The following is a 24,740-nucleotide window of genomic DNA, read 5'->3' as shown; positions in this document are numbered from 1 at the left end:
GACCTAGCTGTGAGGAAAGTACAGCCTTTGGAAAAAGGGGAGGGTTTAATATATATAGGGAAGGCTAGGCCATTTTGCTCTCTCTTGTTGGTGAATTGCCTTCCCGCCCTCCCGCCCTGTTGGTAGAGGTTCTGGCACGGAGTGCCTTGGCGTTGAATTGTTGGCTGGGTTTATCGTTGGCTATTTATTGGCGGAAAAGAACGGCAGTTTGTAGTTGTATGTTAAGCTGTAGTGATTTACAGTTTGGTGTGGTTTAGGTGCACTCACCTCCATCGACTTATTGGCCGCTCGACCACCCGTCCGGGAGGCAGCGGCAGGGCACCCATCAGGGTGGGTAGTCACTGTGGGGGTTGAGTTGTCACCTATTACCGATTTTGATAGTTTGTAGTTAAATTAGGATGTTCTCGAATTTTAGCATTTTAAGGTTAGCGTTAGTTTAATAGAGCCGTTCTTTTTTCTGCCACCATATGCCGGCTGAATCGGCATCTTAACAAAGTTTTCATTTACAGGTTTGCTATGGTTAGGGTCAAATAAATAGCTAGCAATTTTTCTGCCAAATTCAAGTCTCCGTGTCTTTATTTCTTGGTATTAGAGGTAACGAATGCTTTACTTTGAATGAAGGGGTCCACCAAATATCACTAGGATGTTTAGTACCATGGATTTATGTAAAGAGATGTGAAAACCGCATAGCATAATACATTTTAATGATCTCACATAGAAATTAAAAACATGTACACTGATCCCTTACTGGAATCCTAAATATAAAATCAGAACAATTACCAGATGACAATCGGTATTGAACAATTATAAAAGTCCTTAATTCCTTAAAGACACTCATTGGATAGCGTGGGTAACAGTAGAATTGAATCAATTACCAGAGACCCAGAGTATATATGCATAAATACAGCTGTGTAAAATCCATTGTATTAGCCATGCTATATCACATGACAGCCTCAGCCCAATCCCTCCCTCCGTTGTGTGTGTGTCCATTGTATTATCCATGCTATATCACATGACAGCCTCAGCCCAATCCCTCCCTCCGTTGTGTGTGTGTCATCATGACAACGGAGGGAAGGATTGGGCTGAGGCTGTCATGTGATATTGCATGGCTAATACAATGGATTTTACACAGCTGAACAGACTCATTAGGAATAAGGGATATTCCTGATTGAATAAGGGGTATTTAAATCCAGGGATATGGTAAGACATGCTCATCACCTTGAAAAAGACCCGGGTGCGGGTTGAAACGCTTTGGTGGAGGGGCAGCAATGGTGACAGAGTTTTCTTCAACTATCAGGAGAGGTGAGAGGTCCAGGGAGCGATTCCGGAGCGCCGACTGGTATTACAGCTTTTCCCACACCTCCGGAGTATTTATGCATATATACTCTGGGTCTCTGGTAATTGATTCAATTCTACTGTTACCCACACTATCCAATGAGTGTCTTTTAAGGAATTAAGGACTTGGTTTTATAATTGTTCAATACCGATTGTCATCTGGTAGTTGTTCTGATTTTATATTTAGGATTCCAGTAAGGGGGACTACCCGCGATTATCATAAGGAGAATAGACATATGCTGATCGATACCTTATTCTGGTAATTAAGCCATTTCTATCATTTTGCACCAATATACGGATGTTATCTTTTGGAGGAGGTACGAGGCACCAAAGTAATCAGCTGTAGGTTTTTCTGGGTGACCACCGGTGATAACCGAAAGGAGAGTGGATATATGCTGTTTGATTCTGCACTCTGGTAATTGAGCCATTTCTACTGTTTTCTGCACCATTGCTTGGGTGTTATTTCTTGGAGGAGGTGCGAGGCACTAAATTGCATATTTGCTGTTTCTCGCTGGTAATTACATACAATCTTCCACTCAGGATTCTAAAAGGGGTGTGGTTTATCTATCCCACCTGATTACACATGACATTTTCATAAAACGTATTACACTATATGGTCTTTCCATTCATATTTCATAATCCGCGAAACATTGGAGATTCATCTGGTAGAAGATCCTTCCATGACGATTCTTGGGAAGACTGTACATCACCTCGATATATAGAAGCTAAGGAAAGTCTCCACCATTTACTCACATAGTTAGCGCCTGTACACAAATTGCTTACTATCTATATATAATAATACAATCTGTTCTCTGTATTAAATGTAGGGGCTAATAATTTAATGATGATTCCTGATTATTGGGAATCTGCAGCTGCGCAAGGTCCAGTTTGCGCATGTCCAGAATGGGCCTTGCAATGTCGCCCATAGTTCCCCTCTGCCGCTGCCTGATTGACAGGCAGCAGCGTTGACTTGATTGACATGACACCCCTGTTTTCTGGGAGGGGAGGGGAGAGTCAATGGTCCGCGTGTAACCATGTAGTCTTCCTGGGCTCGCAGCCCCCACTTCAGTTGGCCAGCTTTGTAAGCTGAGGTATACGGTCGCAGTGCTGGGATCACAGCTACATGTAGGAGGCGTCTCTTCTACTGAGATGTCTGCTGCTTGTTCCTCCTTAAAATCAGATGTAAATTCAAAGCTGCTTACAAGCGGCATTGAATTTCTGTCCATCTGAGTCAGTCTCTGAGATCCTTACCACATGGAGCAACAAAGATGGGAACTTCTGTGAAGACCAGAAGCCTACTGCACCAAACCTTGCAGCAGGAGAGAAGGTGGGACAAATGTGAGGAGACAACTTTGGAGATATCCACAATATGTTGCAACCATGTGTGAATTTTGGGAGCAGTTTATGATGATTTATCATTCACCCATAGATCATTTTTCTGCTCTCCTGAGCGTTTTGGGCAGGCAGCACATGTGTTATGAAGACCCCTATCAGTTTGTAGCTTCTGACAGCACAAGTGGGGTTTAATTGTAAATGCATCAGACCAATGCATGCCCAGAAATAACACGGTTACCTCTCACCTGGGCCCGATAGATGTCACACCTGCCTAGGACAAGAGGAGAGCATGGAAGAATATGGTTGTCCCACCATTATTCCCGCCCTGTCACCTATAGTGGGGTAGAGAATTAGGGCAGCCATCGGGGGGGGGGGGGGGGGGCACTGTTGTCCCGGGCCCTTACAGAGAGGGGGCCACACCCGTGGCTCCTACCGCCAATACCTGTAGAGCTGCACCAGGCTGTAAATCAACAGCAGGCTGATGCGTAGGGACTACTTCTTAAAATAAGCCTTATCTGTGCATGTGCTCTCTGTGAACCATTCCTGTAGGTCTACAACATTCCACCTATATGTAACGTCACAATGTATGATATCACATAGGGGGTGGAGCAGTGTGGTAGAATCTTTTTTTTGGGAGGGAGGGGCCCTGTCTTTGTTTATTTTGTCAGTCCCGGGGCCCAATAATTTTTGATGGCAGCCCTGTGGAGCACACAGGTACACTAAATTCACATAACGCTTTATACTCCAATTGCATAAAATATCTTTATAGCAGAAAATCACATACAGTACAACACTTACATATCAATCTGTGAATGTTACGAGTAACTATTTTGTACCAAAAGCACATTCCTTTAATTGCCCTCTCAATAGTTTACCGGCTAAATAACAATGACACAAATGTACTCCGATAGCATCATTCCTCATTTATTGTATTTTCCATATGTAATATTAAGAAGACCATGTCTGCCTGAGAGAAAGGTTTAGACATTCTGAAAAGCTTCGCACCTCATTAGCGAGCTCAGTAAATCAAGGACAGCCTACACATGAGCGAACAGTGAGAAATAGGGTCAGTTAGGAGACAGACTTAAGACGATGGTGAAATATTAAATTCTGCATATCCCTGGCAGAGCAAGGGAAGCTTCTACATGAATGCCTGGGGTCAGGGAGATTGGCCCCTCATATATTAACCAACCATTAGTTGTGCTTTCAAATACCTAATTTGCAGAAATATATGCTTTGCTGAGCATCAGGATCACTGGGTCTGAATTACAGATTACATGAATGTGCAGCCAGACATGATAAAACGTTGACACAATGGATAGCGGAGGACTGAAAATAATACGGGTATTATTGAGCTCATGAACAAGTTCAGGGTGAAACCAGTGCTCCGAGATTCCATTACTGAGGCTCCCTTTCTGTCATAGGTATACAGTATATACTTCATGTTTGCTACTTTCTATTATTGTTAATCTGATGATGATGATGATGATGATGATGATGATGATGATAATAATAATAATAATAATAATAATAATATATGACTGTTTTTAATGTCACTTTTAGGGTGGTATCCTATTAGCAGCAGTACTTTACCACTGCTAATAGGATCGCCGTGGGCAATCCTATTAGCCCTTATACCAGCACATATCGGGGATTATGCTTCAGGTGACTCAGGCAGCCAAAGCCTAATCTGCAATAAGTGGCCTGCCGGAGCCACGATGACACATGGAATCAGGGACTTATCTCCATTCCCATGTGATAGCGCACAATCGCGGGCCGTTAAAAATGGCCACTAATTGGTTACTGCGATAATGACCATCGGTCATTAATTTCAATAACCGGATGTTTTTATTGGCCGAAACAGCACCGTGGCTAATTGGATATCACAATTATACACAGGTAATATACTCCACTTTGGCGCTCTCCGGATTTAACATGCCACTTAAATGGACTAATTTCTTCAAAAAGCCACAACCTGTATAATATGTGTCCCTAATGGCATATACCAATTAGGGTGCACACATAAAACAGAAAAACACACAATAGTGTAGAGTCCTTTTATAAAATGATGGTATATTCTATTTTCAATGCATCACACTCACAAAGCTCCACAAGATTTTAGGCATATCGTAGTTTCTTTATATCAAAAGGTCTGTCCAATTCCACAAGGTCAATATTCCACTTCTTCTAAGGATTCAATGTCCCGCCACTCCCGATAACATATAACAGAAAAAAAGGGCAAATAGTGCAGCAAACCCTTAAACAAACGGGTATTTATTTTTACACAGATGCACTCACATGTTACACAAATAAAAAGGCATATCACAAGGCGTTATCCCTTATTTCCCAAAAGACACCTCACTGGCTCGCTGAGATATTTCTTACAGCAGGTGTAGTCAGAGTCCCGGGAACTCACGGCTTTCCTTCCAGGTGGTGAATAAGGAATATAAAAGGAATCGTCTGGATACACAGCACAATCCCGCTTAACGCGTTTCGGTTGTAACCTTTCTCAAAAGCGGATTGTGCAGCACTGAAATTCTCCCGTATATATACCCCCTAAAGTCCTCAAACAAGTTTCAGGTGTCACAATTACAATTACAGTGTTTGAAAGCCGCTGCGCTTCCGCGGCCCTCACTTCCGGTCACATGGTGTCGCGTCTCCCATCAACTTCCGCCCGGCTGCTATATGCTCATTTCCGTGCGGTTCAAAATGCGTTCCAACCCGTAAGACGTCATTTCTAGTCATACAATCCATCTCACAGAACCACTTTCTCTTCATATTGTAATGTTTGCAGGTCAGATGCGTTCCGGGGGTCATTCGTAAACATAATTATATTGCAGCAATATGACATCATAAGGTGCATATAGGAAAGATAAAAACACATAAAACATAAATCAATAAAATATAATTAGAAAAAAACATCAATAATAGCAGCCATAAAATTAGTAAAGTCCCCATTACAGAACTTTTAATAAATTATGATTGTAAAGTGCATATCATAAATTTTAATTTAAAAAACATTTTAACTCAAATTCCCCGTTAAGACCATGAGGTACCAATGTTTTCAAATGAAAGATCCATTTCATTTCGGTTTTAGCTAACCTGGTCTCAATATTTTTATTTTTCCATGTACCCTTAACTTGTTCAATTCCCCAGAAGTTTCTTATTGCACATTCCTTTGAGTTATGTTGTTGTTTAAAATGCATAGAAAGGGTATGTGTTTCTAATCCCTTTCTAATGTTATAGAGTGTGCTCACACAGCCTAGTTTTTAGCATCCTTGTAGTCTTTCCTACGTAAATAAGGCCACCTTTGCATTCAATGGCATAGACTACATTCTTAGATGTACAGGTGATAAAATGATTGATTTTATAGCAATTCCCATTTATTTTAATTTCTCTATATTTAGATGTATTAGTCTTCACAGTTTTACAAACTAAGCATGACCCACAGCGATGGAAACCCCGTACCCGTTCACTACTTCGTTTTTGTTCGTTAAGGGAACTTTTAACAAGTTTATCTTTTAATGACTTTGATTTTTTATATATGAAAGATGGCCTAGTAGGGATTTTCCCTTTTAGAATGGGATCCTGTTCTAACAGTTTCCAGTTGTTGTTTTTTAAATTGTCTCTATTTCTTTGTGTAGGCAACCATATTCAAAAATAAAAGCCCATTCAAAATTTTCTTTCGATTCCTTTTTGGGTTTTTCAATTAGAAGATAATTTCTCACTAATTGGGCTGTTTTATCCTTTGCAGCTATTAGTTTATGTCTTTGATAACCTTTATCTTTAAAGCACTTTGACATTTCAGCCATTTCCGTATTACAAATCTGTGTATCAGAGCAGTTTCGTTTTACTCTAACAAACTGGCTCAAGGGTATACCCTCCAACCAGTTAGTATGGTGTTGACTATTTCTTTCTATAAATGAATTAGAGTCAGTGGGCTTTTTGTAAATTTTGGTCTCCAATTGGAGATCTCTTACATAAATACTGAGATCAAGGAAATGGACCTCATATTTACTTATATTGAATGTTAATTTAATGTTCTTATTATTTGAATTTAATTGATCACAAAAGCTTTTTAAGTTCTCCTCACTTCCTCTCCATACAAATAAAATGTCATCAATAAAACGGTGCCAGGACACCAGGCCTGCCCCAGCCAACTCACCATGCCACACCGCCGTCTCCTCCCAGTGTGACATGAATAAGTTGGCATAGCTAGGGGCAAACCTGGTGCCCATGGCTGTGCCCACCTGTTGAAGATAATCATCTCCATTAAAATAAAAGTAATTATTTTGTAAAATAAACATGATACTCTCCAAGATTAATTCTTTCATAGAGTCCTCCATATTACTTTTATCTAAAAAATATGATACAGCCTGTATCCCTAAAGCTGACTGGATAATAGTGTACAGGGTACTTACATCTGCTGTACACAGAAAGCAATCTGAATCCCATTTTACTGTCTGTAGTTTTCTAAGGGTATCCCCTGTATCCTTCAAATAGGATTTACTTTCAGTTACTAAAGGCTGCAAGAAGGAATCCACTAGGGCTGAGAGATTTGATGTTATTCCATTACAGCCAGAAATAATTGGTCTGCCAGGGCGGTGGAGTGGATCCTTATGAACCTTAGGTAATATATATATATAGTGGGTACACTAGGTTCTTTAATATTAATGAAATCATGCTCATCTTTAGAAATTAAACCTTTTTCTAATGCTCTAGATCAGAGATTTTCAACCTTTTTTACTCGTGGCACACTGAACAATATTCCAAAACTGCCAAGGCACACCATAAGTTCCCCACAGGAAAAAAACAAAACACACACATTGGCCCTCACAGTAAAAAAAATCCACACATACATTGGCCTACACAGAAAAAACAATCGCATTGCTCCCCACATAAATCATGTTGCTCACACTTAAATCAACCACATTTCTCCCCACATAAATCCTATTGCTCCCCACATGAATTATTCACATTGTTCCCCCCATAAATCCTTATTCTCCCCACATAAATCCTATTGTTCCCCACAGGAGAAATAAAATAACAAATATTAGCCCCTACCAGTCAACTGTCCTTCCTGTTCCTCAGTGGTGGGGGTTGTTCATAGTGGAGTGCTGCGAATACTGAGCAGTGGGCAGTCGGGCAGGTGTGGATGTGGGTGGGCAAGGAAAGCTGTGTATGCAGGCAGGAACTGGAAGATGTGTATGCAGGCGGGTGGGCTGGCTGGGTGGTGAGACTTGGCGGCCGTGACCTATGATATCAGCACGACTAATCCTCTAAGAAGAGCCCGGGCCAACAGTTCACTCTGAAGGTGCAGGAAGCTGCGCTGGCTCCGCGGCACACCTTGCAACTGCTCGCGGCACACTAGTGTGCCATGGCACACTGGTTGAAAAAGCCTGCTCTAGATGTTATATCTTTAAGAGCATCAACAATTTTACATGTAGGGTCATTTTTTAAACGTTTAAAAAATAACCCTACATGGAGAGTATCATGTTTATTTTACAAAATAATTACTTTGATTTTTTCTAATTATATTTTATTGATTTGTGTTTTATGTGTTTTCATTTCTCCTATATGCACCTTATGATGTCATATTGCTGCAATATAATTATGTTTACGAATGACCCCCGGAACGCATCTGACCCGCAAACATTACCATATGAAGAGAAAGTACAAGGATGCTAAAAACTAGGCTGTGTGAGCACATCTATAACATTAGAAAGGGATTAGAAACACATACCCTTTCTATGCCTTTTAAAACAACAACATAACTCAAAGGAATGTGCAATAAAAAACTTCTGGGGAATTGAACAAGTTAAGGGTACATGGAAAAATAAAAATATTGAGACCAGGTTAGCTAAAACCGAAATGAAATGGATCTTTAATTTGAAAACATTGGTACCTCATTGTCTTAACGGGGAATTTGAGTTAAAATGGTTTTTAAATTAAAATTTATGATATGCACTTTACAATCATAATTTATTAAAAGTTCTGTAATGGGGACTTTACTAATTTTATGGCTGCTATTATTGATGTTTTTTTCTAATTATATTTTATTGATTTATGTTTTATGTGTTTTTATCTCTCCTATATGCACCTTATGATGTCATATTGCTGCAATATAATTATGTTTACGAATGACCCCTGGAACGCATCTGACCCACAAACATTACCATATGAAGAGAAAGTGGTTCTGTGAGATGGATTGTATGACTAGAAATGACGTCTTACGGGTTGGAACGCATTTTGAACCGCACGAAAATGAGCATATAGCAGCGGGGCGGAAGTTGATGGGAGACGCGGCACCATGTGACCGGAAGTGAGGGCCGCGGATGGTGGGAACTTTGCGGACAGCGGTGAGGTTACTTTCGGTCAACCGCTGTCCGCAAAGTTCCAACCATTGGTTACAATGGAGCGCATAGGCGCTACATTGTATCACTGCCGTGTGCTGCCTGACAGACACTACAGGAGCACACAGCCAATCAGGAGGGTGCCACGACGTGGCGCTCCCTGATTGGCTGAAGGAACCCTCTTAGACAGAAGTCAGGGGGGGGGGGTCCTGGCAGTCGGGGAAAGGGGTCTCATGTGAAAACATGGGGCCCCTTTCAGTGCGTGGTCGGGTGTCCGTTTTTTGATTTTGCAAAGTACGTGGATTATACAAAGAACAGAAGAGGACCGATCTACACTGGATTATGTGAGTATAATTTTTCCCACAGGTACCCCATGGATTCTTCATGGAGAAGAGGACCGACCCTCGTGTGAACATAGGTAAGTATGTATGTTTGGAGGTGTGCATGTATGTAATAAACTTATACTTTCAAGGTGTGTGTCTCCTGTTTTTATTGGGGTATTTTTTTAGTAGTAGTACAACAGGTACCAGCGGGCCCGAATTTCCACTACATGCTGGTACTTGTGGTTCTCCAAGTACCAGCTTGCGGGGGAGGCTTGCTGGGACTTGTAGTACTGCTACTAAAAACAATATTCACATTTTTACAAAAAGGCTATCAACCCGCCCTTGGATGGGGGGACAGCCTCGGGCTTCACCCCTGGCCCTTGGGTGGCTGGAGGGGGGAGACCCCTTGATTTAAGGGGTTCCCACTCCTCCACGGTACCCCGGCCAGGGGTGACAAGTTGGGTATGTAACGCCAGGGCCGCAGGGACCAATATAAAAGTGTCCCCCGGCTGTGGCATTATGTACCTGGCTAGTTGAGCCCGGTGCTGGTATCAAAAATACGGGGGACCCCTACGCTTTTTGTCCCCAGTATTTTTGGAACCAGGACCAGGCGCAGAGCTTGGTGCTGGTTGATTAAATATGGGGGAACCCCTGTCATTTTTCCCCCCATATTTTTTCAACCAGGACCAGCTCAAAGAGCCCGAGGCTGGTTTTGCTTAGGAGGGGGGACCCCACGCATTTTTTCCCAGCAAATTTAACACTTTTCCACCCCTTCCCACTGATAAACATGCACGGATCTCATGGATCCGTGCATGCCTATCAGAACACGGTAAAAAAAAGCAGGTCTGTTTTATTTTAGCATTTTTTTACGATTTGTATTGTTTCACGGCAGTGTTTGGCTATTGCCGGCAGTGTTTGTGAATTACACTTTTTAGTAAATTACCAAATAACAGGCGTATTTGACCGATGGTGTATTCATTCGTAATTTTTTTCTTTAAGTTCCAAAAAAATACGAATGCCCTCATCACTGCCGTGATTTGAGTTTAGTAAATTCCCGAGATGACACTTTGAAGAAAAAACACCATCTCGGTCAAAATCGTGAGCTTAGTAAATTTCCACCTTTGCATGTGTTTAAAGCTAATTTCTATAAAGTTATAGTTGCAACCACAACTCTCGTACACCTACTGGGGTTTCGCTGCATCTGTGATGCAAATAAGATGCCATTTTTTTAAAGACAGTACTCTACACCGAAGCGTGAGCATAGTGGCATGTGAGCATCGGAAGAATCAGGGATAGGCGTAAAGAAAAACTGTAAGGCAGTGGATGGGGATATATGAGAAGATGGTGGGCAGTATTAATGTTATTATTATCTTTTATTGATATTGTGCCACAAGGGATATCCAGCATCTTACATAGTACATAAACAGTGCAAACAAAATAATAAAAAAGTGTAAATGAATAACAGGACAAAACATTGCAAAACATAGAATACAAGCATGGGCATATCTCTAATTGGTGCTGGGCTTCTAGGTCCATGGGGACGCATTCCGCATACCCTGCATCCATTCACAATACTTACCTCTCCATCTGCCCTAAATAAATATCTGGGAAAATAGCGCCTGCGCAGGTGATGCAAAAACTGCTGGCAGGAGGAATGTAAGAGTACAGCTAATGGGCAGGTGGGAATGTGAGAGGATATCTGGAAGGGGGCAAGTGGGCATGTGAGAGGAAAGCTTGGGGGAAGTGGGGCATGCGAGGCGAAAGCTGGGAGGCAGGAAGCATGTGAGAGGAAAGCTGGGGGGCAGTGGGGCATGTCAGGTAAAGTTGGGAGGTAGAATGCTTTGAGAGGATAGTTGGGATGCAGAAGGCATGTGAGGGGAAAGCTAGGAGGCAATGGGGAAAGTGAGAGGAAAGCTGGAGACATGAGGCATGTGAGAGGAAAGATTGGGCAGTGGGGCATGTGAGTGAAAGCTGGAAGACAGGAGGCATGTGAGAGGAGAGCTGGGAGATGGGAAAATGTGATAAGAAAGCTGAGAGGCAGGAGGCATGTGAAAGGAAAGTTGGTGGGCAGTGAGGCGTATGAGGGAAAGCTGGGAGGCAGGTAGCATGTAAGAGGAAATCTGGGAGACAGTGGTGCATGTGAGGGAAAAGCTGGATGGTTTGTGAGAGGAAACCTGAGGGACAGTGGGGCATGTGAGGGAGCACTGAGAGGCAGGAGGCATGTGAGAGAAATACTGGGGGGCAGTGGGGTCTGTGACGGAAAGCTGGGGAACATTGGGGCATGTAAGAGGAAAGCTGGGTGACAGTGGCGCATGTGAGGGAAAAGCTGGAGGCAGGACGCATGTAAGAGGAAAGCTGGGGGCAGTGGGGCATGTGAGGGAAAAGCTGGAGGCAGAAGTCATGTAAGAGGAAAGCTGGGGGGGGCAGTGTGGCGTGTGAGTGAAAGCTGGGAGGCAGGAGGCATGTGAGAGGAAAGCTTGGGGGCAGTGGGTCAAGTGAGGGAAAGCTAGAAAACAGAAGGCATGTGAGAGGAATGCTGGGGGCAGTGGGGCATATGAGGGAAAGCTGGGAGATAGGAATCATGTAATAGGAAAGCTGGGAGTCAGGAGACATGTTAGAGGAAAGCTGGGGGGGCAGTGGGGCATGTGAGAGGACAATTGGAAGCAGGAGGCATGTGAGAGAAAAGATAGCAGCAGTGGACCTTGAGGAACAGTTGGGGGCAGTGTGGCATGTAAGGAATAACTGGCAGGCAGGAGGCATTTGAGGGAAAGCTGGGAGGCAGAAGGCATGTGAAAGGAAAGCTGGAAGGTATGAGGAATATGAGAGGAAAGCTGGGAGGCAGGATGCATGTAAAGCCCAGTACTCACGGGCCGATTAAGGAGAGATGTGTGCTGAGCGAACCGCTCAGCACATATCTCTCCTGCCGCTCAGCACAGCGCGATCTGTGCTGAGCATGCGGGGGGAGACGGGAGGGGGGGGACTCTCACTTCACCAAGCAGGTGAAGTGAGCGACCCGCTAGATTGGCCTGCATGCAGGCCAATCTAGCAGCAGCGATAGCGATGTGCGGGGCCGCGCATCGCTATCGCTGAGGGGGCTACACACGGAGCGATCATGCTGATATTCTAAGCAATCTAGTCAGATTGCTTAGAATATCGCTCCGTGAGTACCCCCCTTAAGAGGAAAGTTGGGCAGTTGGGTATGTTAGGGAATGTTGGGAGATAGGAGGCAGGGGGGGGGGGCATGTGAGGGAAAAGCTGTTGAAGATTTGTATTATTTCATTCATATTTTATTTAATGTACAGATATTCAGGTATTTCACATTGCCTCTAAACAACTGCATAACGCATATGCAAAATGTGTCTGTTGTGAACTTGTGACAAGTTTTTTTTTATTTGCCAAAATCTAACATTTGGAACACCCTTTCTAAAAATCCTGCGTTTTCCCTTGGCAGCACTGGACACTATTCTGCCTCATGTCAGTGCACTACATCCTTGTCAGCCAGGTAAGAGTTATTCTTTTTATTTAAAGTCAAGTGTGTGAAGGGCTGGGAAGTGAGTAAGGGGAGATGAGGAGGCGGAAGTCTGAAGCTTTGCCTAGGGTGCTGAGGAACCTTGCACTGACCTTGTGTGAACAACTGTCTACTGTATACTTATGTTTCACAAGCATGTTGAGATGCGACTTGACAGTGTTAAAATCACATTAACCTATTGTACACATTATAACAATGTCATGAAGTGTCATATACACCAGAAAGAATATTACATTGACAGTTAATAATAAATCACATTTTCCATGTAAAATGTAATGAAATACAAACACCTCCACATCTGTTATTTATTTCTCTACAAATGAGAATAGTAAAAGTCATTACCATCGCTGCAAAAGTAAAAATTAAAAATATGGGGGGACCCAGGGTGCTAAACAAATTGTATTCCTTTTTTTGTATTCCAATTACAATAATATGTGCAATACCAGATGTGTCAACATAAGGGTTCTGCAAGCTCCAAATACATAGAAAAGGGAACAAAAAGATACTGCATGTAACTGCTAGAATGCAGCAAAAAAAAAAATTAATAATCCCATAAAAAAAATATAAAGCTGTAAAATGCATACAGTATAAACAAACATTTATTATAAAACATACATTAACTTATAGGGAGCTTCCATATAGGCTGATAAGAGGCATTAAAGTAAACCTTTTGCAAGGTTTAGCCTAGATAATGATGATGACTGATGCAAGAACCTCTGTTGTTCAAAGGGGATCAGTACGAAATCCCGCTGGACAGGATCCTGGCGGTCGAAATACCAACACCGGAATCCCGACCAGCACAATCCCAACAGGGGTGGCGAGCGGAATGCAGCCCCTTGCGGGCTCACTGCGCTCGCCACGCTGCGGGCACGGTGCCTCGCTACGCTCGGCACACTAATTTATTCTCCCTCTGTGGGTGTCGTGGACACCCACGGAGGGAGAATATGTCGGGATTGTGCTGGTCGGGATTCCGGTGTCGGTATTTCGACCGCCGGGATTCCATCCGGCGGGATATTGACCGCATCCCATTTAAAGCTCATTCAAATTTTTAGCTGCGAATGAGCTGATGTGTACTAAAGAAGAGATACTTGCTGAATATGTTTAGTATAGACCTTTTCTACATTTGGTCTAACCTTTATTTATGCATCGATATAGTTCTATGACTCTCTTAGTGTGTATTGGGTTTGTGACCTACAGCAGATACACCATTTTGGGAGGAAGGTATGACTAGAGCTATCTATATGTGTAATCATGCGGAGCTGAAGAAATGTAAATGCTAGAATGATGCCTTGGTACTTTCTCTCGCCACTTTCTCTCTCTCTCTAATCTTGGATACTAGTCCCTTAATAAGTGTGTCCTCAAACTCAATGGAGTACATGTATCTAAGCTTAGAGAGAGATTAAGGTGAGAGAGATAAAGTACCAACCAACCAATCAGCGTCTAACTGCTATTAAAAAAATCACTGATAGGAACTGATTGGTTGGCACTTTATCTTTCTCCACTTTATCTCTCTCCAAACTTTGATACATCTCTTCCAATATCCAATATCAATCTGTTTCCAGGGTTTTGATACCGGTAGCTCTATGCGTGACATTTTCGGAAGTGTGCTAAGGCCATTGACATTGCATTTATTCCATGAGACAGCTCAAGATTGTTTTGCGATATTCACAGTAACAGATAAACTTATCTTCAAACAGCTCAGTGGTTCTCAAACTGTGTGCCGCGGCATCCTGGGGTGCCGCAGGACACTTGCAGGGGTGCCTCAGGTTGGTGGTCCACGACCAATTCAAACTTTTTTTTGTCAATGTTATAGGCAAAACCAGTGCTTGTGGCTGCCAGTCATAACATATGTGGACAAACAGAAGCAAATCCTGTCCCTCACCACATAATTGAACCTAAGGATGACTATAAACATAATTTACTTACTTTAATATTCTTTTCTACATTTCTCAATAAGAAACTTTTGGCATAGGGGTGCCGTGAAAAAAATTCTGATACTCTAAGACGCCATGATTCAAAACAGTTTGGGAACCACTGTGTTCAGTAAACTGGGAGCAGAGTCTGGCTTTCATCATCACCTTGACAGAATTTAGCTAAGTCTAGAATTGATTAAACTTTAATGATTGATAGACTTTAATTAAATAACTGGGAGAATCAAAGGCCATTCATATATGCCCAAAATTCCAGTTGGAAATATTGAGACACTTTAGGGTTAGACCTAGCTACAGATCTGCTCTGATTCCACCCGATCTACCCACAAGGTGCTCTTGACCTGCCCATTCCAGGACACAATGAAATATAGCTGTGCTCAGGAATTACTGTGGAAGTGCGGTCCTGTGAAAAACTGGACATTTGAGAAGTATGTTTGACCTACATTGTTCTTGCTTCTTTTCTATGTCATTGTGTCTGACCTACACTGTTTAGAGTGTGGTGGCAGTGGTGATGATGATGATGATGATGATGGCTTTTACTCCTGCATCCCCCGTGGCCATGTGCATGTCTGAACTCAGGTCACCCATGCACAATGGGCAGGCTCGGCAGTGGTAGGTATCACTACTTCTATAGCAGAATTAGGGATCATGGGCACTGCTGATTATCCACTGCTGCAACTCGTGGTCAGTTAGATGCTTAAATATCAGGGGCCAATAGGCCCCTAATAATTAACAGGCCACTTAATAGCATTTGTGGTATAAAGGACTACAGAGCTGCAGCCCACCCAGTAAAAACCACCACCAGTGTCAGTGGCTGCTGCTGATCCATTGCAGTCCCACAAATCAGCATATTTGCAGACCAGAACACCAGGTGCATCCAGTTAGGAGCTGTCGCTAATAATAGGAAGGTTTATCTTGCACATCTAGAGACCAATATCAGGCAACCTCGCTCTATTTGGTCATTTATATTAAATAGAAATAACTTATATTAAATTACTTGAACCCCACCTGATAGATCAGTGGCAGGCTGTTCATTCCTATGCCATTATATTTATTCTAATGCAACTAATGAAGTTTATTTCTGGATGGTACGTGATACAGTATATGATTGTTACAGAGAGTAACCTTGAGAAATTCTTCCAGTCACATCCCATCGGAATTGTTTTCTGGTGACGGAACATGAACTTCAAATAACTGTCAAAGTAAGGCAGACAGACTTTGCTCACATACATGTATAATGAATGAGGTTCTGCCGCTCTCCTCTACTGTGCTAGCCTTGTGCCCCATTTGCCATTGTGACTTTGCATTTCCTGATATACCTACGTCCTCAAAGTTCCAGACTAAGTTCTCAAAGCCAAATTCAAGAATGCAAAGAAAGCTGGATCCTACACCTAGCCTGTCAGAAATCCTATGTGAATGGGGAAATATGGCACATTTATATGTGAAAGATAGATGGTGTCATACATACCCAAAGGAACACAATGAGAATGTAGCAGTAGAATATAACTTTTTGAAGTAGAAGTCTGTAAAGTTTTCTGTCCTTTTTTAATTTGCAGCACAAAGCAACAAGATCTCATTCCCAGATTGTGCTTTGACACATCACAAGGAAAAGGCTTATCTTGCAATTTAGAGTTTTTTTGAGCATTACCCCATGTAATCTGCCAATGCAACAGATGTGGTAAGAATTGTCTTTGAGCTCTGGAGAGATATCAGGAACTACTGCTTTTCTCTAGCCTGCAGGGAGTACTAGTGACTGTAGATTAATTAAATTAGCTGTTAATTCTCAGAATTGATTTGACATCTGGAAATAATTTACTTGCTAAAACAAGGAAATTCTGCTGCCTATATTTTTGTATAATCCATAAAAACATGGGATTCATTTACTTTAATTTATGCTTCTGGGTTCACATGTTTTGTGTCAGATTTCCAGATTTGCCACACAGATGTATGTGGGTCTCAGAAGAAGCAATCCACCTTTCCTTATTGCCCACTTAAAAGCTCAAAAGATCCCAAAAGCTTAAAATTATTTTGGCTAGTAAGGGCCATATTTAGGGTCTTTATAACTTTTTGTATATTATTTCTAGGAAATTAAATACATCAAAGCATTACTTTCCCTAATCCATTTTTTAGTAGATCTCATCGCTTACATTTTGAATTACTGTAATTAACAACATCATATGGGTTGATTTTCCATGCAGAACCTACAGGAATAATGCATCTCCCAAAGGAAGCAAAATAACATAATCATGTTTCATATACATATGTGCAGAAAAATCATACCATGTGGGTACGAAATCCCAGCAGAATCCCAGTGAATGAAGGTAGGTATTTTACCCTCTTACCCCTAATCCTAACCCTAAACCCCCCTCCAGCAGCCTAAATCTAACCCCTCCAAAAGCCTGTCCCTAACCTCCCTCGCAGCCTAACGCTCTCCCTAGTGCTTAACATTAACCCAAGGCCATTGGCCAATATTAACCTACAGAACCCAGCAGGATTCTGACCATCGGGATCCCGCTGTTGATATTCTGACTGTCAGGATCCTGACCGCATCCTGTTTAGTTGTTTTAATGTCATATCTCTACTATATTTCAGGATGAGTTATATTTCTAAACCAGTTACTACAACTGTTTCTGAATAAAGGGTAATAAAACATGTAAGCTAACTTCTTCCAGTGGTGTAATTGGGGAGGAGTGTATGAATAAAGATGTCACTTTCTGTATACCAATTTTTTCCTACCATTTGTATTCAAAAAGCATTTTTTGTATGTTATGCACCAATTAATAATATTCTGTCTTGTTTTCTTTAAAAAAATCACGTTTTTATAATGCATGTACTTTTTGTTGACAATTTTCTTTAGGATGAAACTGAAGATTTCTTAAGGGAGAGAGCTCTTTAGTGTCCATTTTATTGGTGGCAAACTTGGTATTTAACAGTGTATGTGAGATTTTGGTCAGACTAGGTGAACAATTATCCTTAAGTGTATGGACCTGAACGATAATTGTTCATACCTTGAAAATGACTGGAAAATGGACAACATTGTTTGGTTTGACTTTCAAACCTGTCTTATCCTCTCGACCATCATTCAGGCGACACCAGACAGAGGGGTTTATTCAGGTTGCATCGCAAACACGATGTGACCGCAAAATCAGCGACGGGACACACACATGCAAGCGCAGGTCCCATCCTGCACATGCGCCCGTATTTAATGCAGGTGACCCACAGTAATTGTGAACGCCTCTGTCTGATTGATAGGCAGAGGCGTACGCGAGGTGGCAAAAACAGAGCATTGTGGGGGCGGCACTTAACTAATGGGGCATGGCCGCGCAAACAAGGGGCGTGTCGTCTGCATTTTTCGGGGCAGCTGCGTGTCATCACACACAGCCACTCCAAACTAAAAAATGGCGGTGGGTCCTCTAACGTCGCAGCCAGGCTGTGTCGGCAGGAAACATCCACAATTTCAGTCATTACAATTTCAGCATGATCACAGTGTGTGGGCAGTGGGCTGCATGCTGGGTAGCCTTATCCTGCGATGGGTGGCCCCCAACATGTGATTCAGAGGATTGCAAATTTTGCTAAAAAGCAGAATTTGCAATCCTTACAGACTAATCCCCAGTTAATGGAGATCGTCTCCAAACGTCATGCTACGGAATGTGCTGAAACTATATAATAAATGCTAAAAATAATAATAATAATAATAATAATAATAATAGTACTACTACTACTACTACTACTACTACTACTACTAATAATAATAAATATTATTAATAAATACAGAAGAAAAGATCATCATTAAAAATGAAATCCTAGTTACTACTGTATTATTATGATTATTTTTGCTGCTCATTGTCTGTAATGTTTGCCAAACTCTTTCTGGAAATGCCTACACATACTGTAATAATAATAAATAAATAAATGTAGTGTATGAACTTGGCTACATGAGTTGTCACAATACTGTATTCCTCAAGATAAGCACAGTAGCACACTAAGCAATAAATGTATCAAGATTACAAGTGGAGGTGTTGCCTTTAGCAACCAATCAGATTCTAGCTGTTATTTAGCACATTCTATAAGCAGTACAGGCTATATGCAGATGGACAAAAATGGCAACATATTACATACAGAGCCGTGATTAACTATGAATCAGTCTCTGAATCTAAAGGCAGGAGCCAAAACAGGAATACGGTATATGTAGTTAGAAGTTTTATTTTATTTTTTAGTTTAGAACAAGGGTTGCCAACCAATTCAATATGTCACAATACCGAGTTGACCATAGGGTTCATCGGGAATTTCTTATGTCTTTCTATAGAAATAAAAAAGTTCAGAAATAGACATTGTACTATACATGTATGTTGTGTTGCTTTAATGTGGAGGGCAGGAAGTTGCATCCACTTGTTATTCAGTAATTGCCTCTGCAGCCATTATTCAGCATAATGCAGTGAGTAAAGTTGCACTTCTGCAGCTCTCCAGAGTCCTGTGGCGATTTGCACACAGACTACTTTACATGTGTGATGGCACAAGCTCTCCACAAAATTGTCCAAAGATTCCATGGGAATCAACATGTGTTGCACCGGAAATTTTTCAGGTTTTGTGTTTTGGTTTTGGATTCGGTTCCGCGGCCGTGTTTTGGATTCGGACGCGTTTTGGCAAAACCTCCCTGAAAATTTTTTGTCGGATTCGGGTGTTTTTTTTCAAAAAGCCCTCAAAAACAGCTTAAATCATAGAATTTTGGGGTAATTTTGATCCTATAGTATTATTAACCTCAATAACCATAATTTCCACTCATTTCCAGTCTATTCTGAACACCTCACACCTCACAATATTATTTTTAGTCCTAATATTTGCACCGAGGTCGCTGGATGACTAAGCTAAGCGACCCAAGAGAGTGGCAGAAACACCTGGCCCATCTAGGAGTGGCACTGCAGTGTCAGACAGGATGGCACTTAAAAAATATTGGCCCCAAACAGCACATCATGCAAAGAAAAGAGAAAAAGAGGTGCACTGTGGTCGCTGGACGGCTAAGCTAAGCGACACAAACACCTCAATATCACAGGAATTATTCGTTCTAATCAATGGTATTATTGGTCCAAATCACTGGAAGAAAATGACAAAATCACAGGAATTATTAGTTCTAATCAATGGTATTATTGGTCCAAATCACTGGAAGAAAATGACAAAATCACTGGAACTAAATGGCAGTAATGTCGGGAATTATATCAAATGGCAGTACCACTGGACATATACGGAAGTGTCAGACAGGATGGCACTTAAAAAAATAGTCCCCAAACAGCACATGATGCAAAGAAAAGAGAAAAAGAGGTGCACTGTGGTCGCTGGATGGCTAAGCTAAGCGACACAAACACCTCAATATCACAGGAATTATTAGTTCTAATCAATGGTATTATTGGTCCAAATCACTGGAAGAAAATGACAAAATCATAGGAATTATTCGTTCTAAATTCTAATCAATGGTATTATTGGTCCAAATCACTGGAAGAAAATGACAAAATCACTGGAATCATTTGCCAAGATCACTGTAATTAATAATTAATTATAAATCATTGATATTAATTGGTAAATTCTCGCTATCGCCTGCCTAGTGAAGTGGAATCTAGATGGGATTTTGTACCGGGGACACAATAACTTCATCAATTGTCTAAATCCCAATGCACTAATGGCGGAAAACGGGCGCACGTCTAACAGCGCACTGATTATACTGAGAACTGATTATACTGATCAATCACTGATTATACTGAGCACTGATTTTACTGAGCACTGATGATACTACGGAGAACTGACACTGAGCAGCGAGAACAGCACTGGACTATTGTACTATAGTCACCACAATGCAGCACTGACACTGAGCACTGTACTACTGTACTGTACAACTATATACTGTTGGTCACCAAAATGCTGCACTGTACTACTATATATACTGCTCACAACAATGCAACACAGATATGGATACTTGCAGTGACACGGAGCTGCAAGATACAGCAATGGCCTACTGTACTGTACAACTATATACTGTTGGTCACCAAAATGCTGCACTATACTACTATATATACTGCTCACAACAATGCAGAACAGATATGGATACTTGAAGTGACACGGAGCTGCAAGATACAGCAATGGCCTACTGTACTGTACAACTATATACTGTTGGTCACCAAAATGCTGCACTACTACTATATATACTGCTCACAACAATGCAGCACAGATAAGGATAATTGAAGTGACACGGAGCTGCAAGATACAGCAATGGCTTACTGTACTGTACAACTATATACTGTTGGTCACCAAAATGCTGCACTGTACTACTATATATACTGCTCACAACAATGCAGCACAGATATTGATACTTGCAGTGACACGGAGCTGCAAGATACAGCAATGGACTACTGTACTGTACAACTATATACTGTTGGTCACCAAAATGCTGCAATGTACTACTAGATATACTGCTCACAACAATGCAGCACAGATATGGATACTTAAAGTGACACGGAGCTGCAAGATACAGCAATGGCCTACTGTACTGTACAACTATATACTGTTGGTCACCAAAATGCTGCACTGTACTACTATATATACTACTCACAACAATGCAGCACAGATATGGATACTTGCAGTGACACGGAGCTGCAAGATACAGCAATGGACTACTGTACTGTACAACTATATACTGTTGGTCACCAAAATGCTGCACTGTACTACTATATATACTGCTCACAACAATGCAGCACAGATAAGGATACTTGAAGTGACACGGAGCTGCAAGATACAGCAATGGACTACTGTACTGTACTGTACTACTATACTGGTGGTCACCAAAATACTGCACTGTACTACTATATATAATATATATACTGTCGAAGTCCGAAAATATTACAGTACACACATCACATACAAACACCACACAGATGGCCTCCGTGCGCGTACTTATTCTGCCGTGCGTGCATATATTCGCAAGTTGCGTATGATCAATCACGTGGTCGTGCGTGTTAGCGCGTGGTATGAGTGATTACGGTAGCATTTGTACTCGCATGGAAAAGCCACAAAGACATATCATATATTTAATCCCTATAATGCATAAATCACCCACTGTCTGCTCATCCTTCTAATAGCAAGAAGATGATTCACACATAAATTATCCTCCTAGATACTCTAATACAATGTACCAGACGGCCTTGTTTACGCAAAGCTTTGAAATCCTATGAAGAAGGCAAATACCTTTGGTTACCCCTATTGTTCTAGAGTTGTCCAGTATCTGTCGAAGACAATAAATACTGGATTGTCATTGTCTTATCTGAAGACAGGACAAACAAAAAGACAATATCCAGGAACCTAGTTTGACTGAAGAGAAACTCAATTAGCAATAGCTAACAAATTACAAACCAGACATTTAGATATCTGAGGTAATAACATTCATAGTCTAAACTCTTGGAGATATATATATATATATCCTAACAAATTGTAATAGCAGGAGTGTGTGCATGTGTGTATATATATATATATATATATATATATATATGGATATATGTATATATTGAGGATGGAAATAGATAATCATATCATGTGTGGGATCATATTGTTCAGAGTCACGTAAACATTAATCTGGTGGGTATAAGAATATTGTCACATATTGCAACAATAAGTTATTAATAATACCAGATTTATGTATGATTAATGTGATGGGTTTAACTGGTCATGGGGTGGGAACTCAGATGCACATCTCAAGTCCTAGCCATCACCCACTTCTTCAGCTGACCGATGATCCCCGGTGCACAGGATATGTCCCACCCCCGAACCAATGGAAGAAGAGCACACAGTGTCTATTGTATTATGTTTTGATCAATGGTATAAAAAGCCAAGCTGCCTAGCCGGTCGGTAATCTCTCTCTCTGAAGGGTCATCTTGCCTGATAGACCTGAGCACCGGGACCGCGTGGCGCTGGCGAAACCAAATGTATGTACCATTGTATTGTAGCCTCTTTTCTCTTATTGTAACTGTATATTTGTTGTAACCCCCTTTTATCAATTATACGTTGGCGGGTCGGATCCCAACTTCTTAAATACAATTGGTGTCGTGTCTCTTACTCTGCTAGATTTGTAAGTGTATTTCAGACACACGTGAAGCTGCATAGTGCTCACGGCGTGTCGTTGTGTGTGTATGCACCGCGTGTATTTTGTACATCCGTTGCGGCGTTAGTACGCAAAGTGCGTACATGGGCCCTCATTCAGAGTTGTTCGCTCACAAGCTGCTTTTAGCAGCATTGCACACGCTAAGCCGCCGCCTACTGGGAGTGAATCTTAGCTTAGCACAATTGCGAACGAAAGATTCTCTAAATTGCGAATAGAAATTTCTTAGCAGTTTCTGAGTAGCTGGACACTTACTCTGCCACTGCGATCAGTTCAGTCAGTTTCGTTCCTGGTTTGACGTCACAAACACACCCAGCGTTCGCCCAGCCACTCCCCCGTTTCTCCAGCCACTCCCGCGTTTTTCCCAGAAACGGCAGCGTTTTTTCACACACTCCCATAAAACGGGCAGTTTCCGCCCAGAAACACCCACTTCCTGTCAATCAAATTACGATCACCAGAACGAAGAAAAAACCTCGTAATGCCGTGAGTAAAATACCAAACTTCTTAGCACATTTACTTGGCGCAGTCGCAGTGCGAACATCGCGCATGCGCAATTAGCATAAAATCGCTGCGATGCGAACAACTCGGAATGAGGGCCCTGGTACGGGGCTTTGTACGCTAAAGGAGTAATAAGTACGTAGGTTAAGGATTGCATACAGCGGCTGCAGCGGCTCGATTTTAAAGTGTATTGAGAGTGTTTTAAGTATTGCTTTTATTCCTGTAAGTAAATCAGCATTTACAAGTATATACTGGTCACACAACAATGCAGCAGATATTGAGCACTGATGATCAGGATACTGTCTAGAACTGAGTCTGACACGGAGCTGCAAGATACAGCAATGGCCTACTGTACTGTACTACTATAATTATATACTGGTGGTCCCCACAATACAGCACACTGAGCACAGATATTTGCAGCACACTGAGCACAGATATGGAGCTTTTCAGGCAGAGAACGTAGATATTTGCAGCACACTGAGCACAGATATGGAGCTTTTCAGGCAGAGAACGTAGATATTTGCAGCACACTGAGCACAGATATTTGCAGCACACGGAGCACAGATATTTGCAGCACACTGAGCACAGATATGGAGCTTTTCAGGCAGAGAACGTAGCCACGTCCTCTCCGTTCAATCTCCAATGTACGAGTGAAAATGGCGGCGACGCGCGGCTCTTTATATGGAATACGAATCTCGCAAGAATCCGACAGCGGGATGATGACGTTCGGCCTCGTTCAGGTTAACCGAGCAAGGTGGGAAGATCCGAGGCTGCCTCAGACCCGTGTAAAATAGGTGAAGTTCGGGGGGGTTCGAATCTCGACGAACCGAGCCCGCTCATCTCTAATTTAAACCCTGACAAGTGTCATTTCTGAGTCACCGAGGTCCTGTATGTTGGTCATCTCCTAACTTCAGAGGATGTTAAGCTGGATCCTGCAAAGAGACAGGCTATCCCACATATGCCTAGCCACAAACAGATAAGTTGAGACTGCAACACTTTTTGGGTATGACCAATTTACTATATTTTATGGCAAACTCTAGAACACTCTCGGTATTGTATGGCAGTCACTGAAATGCTTGCCATTGTTTTGACTCCATCTTACATTGTGTGTTGCTTTGGCCTCATCGAACACCAATTAGATGTAATGGTGTGTTATGTGAGGTCACTTTCTGAACTTTTCCAGGGCCATTTAATTTCCCAATCTGCCACAGCTTGTGTCACAAGAATTTACAAGTTCTAGAACTGTTTTGAAAGATTAAGGCAATGACATGTGGACTATAGCTTGATGTATTAAGTAAT

At 41.8% G+C, this 24,740-nt stretch overlaps 1 protein-coding gene across 1 annotated transcript in view; it reads right to left on the bottom strand.

Annotated features, from left to right (window-relative positions):
• Window positions 1–24,740, bottom strand: part of STK32B (serine/threonine kinase 32B) — a 613,395-nt gene that overhangs the window by 312,062 nt on the left and 276,593 nt on the right. The gene's annotated exons all lie outside the window — the stretch shown is intronic.

Source organism: Pseudophryne corroboree, chromosome 1 (genome assembly GCF_028390025.1).
Source record: "Pseudophryne corroboree isolate aPseCor3 chromosome 1, aPseCor3.hap2, whole genome shotgun sequence".
In the NCBI taxonomy this organism is placed as follows: domain Eukaryota; kingdom Metazoa; phylum Chordata; class Amphibia; order Anura; family Myobatrachidae; genus Pseudophryne; species Pseudophryne corroboree.
The sequence above is the reverse complement of the archived record's forward strand: the minus strand, read 5'-3'. Positions and strand labels throughout refer to the sequence as shown.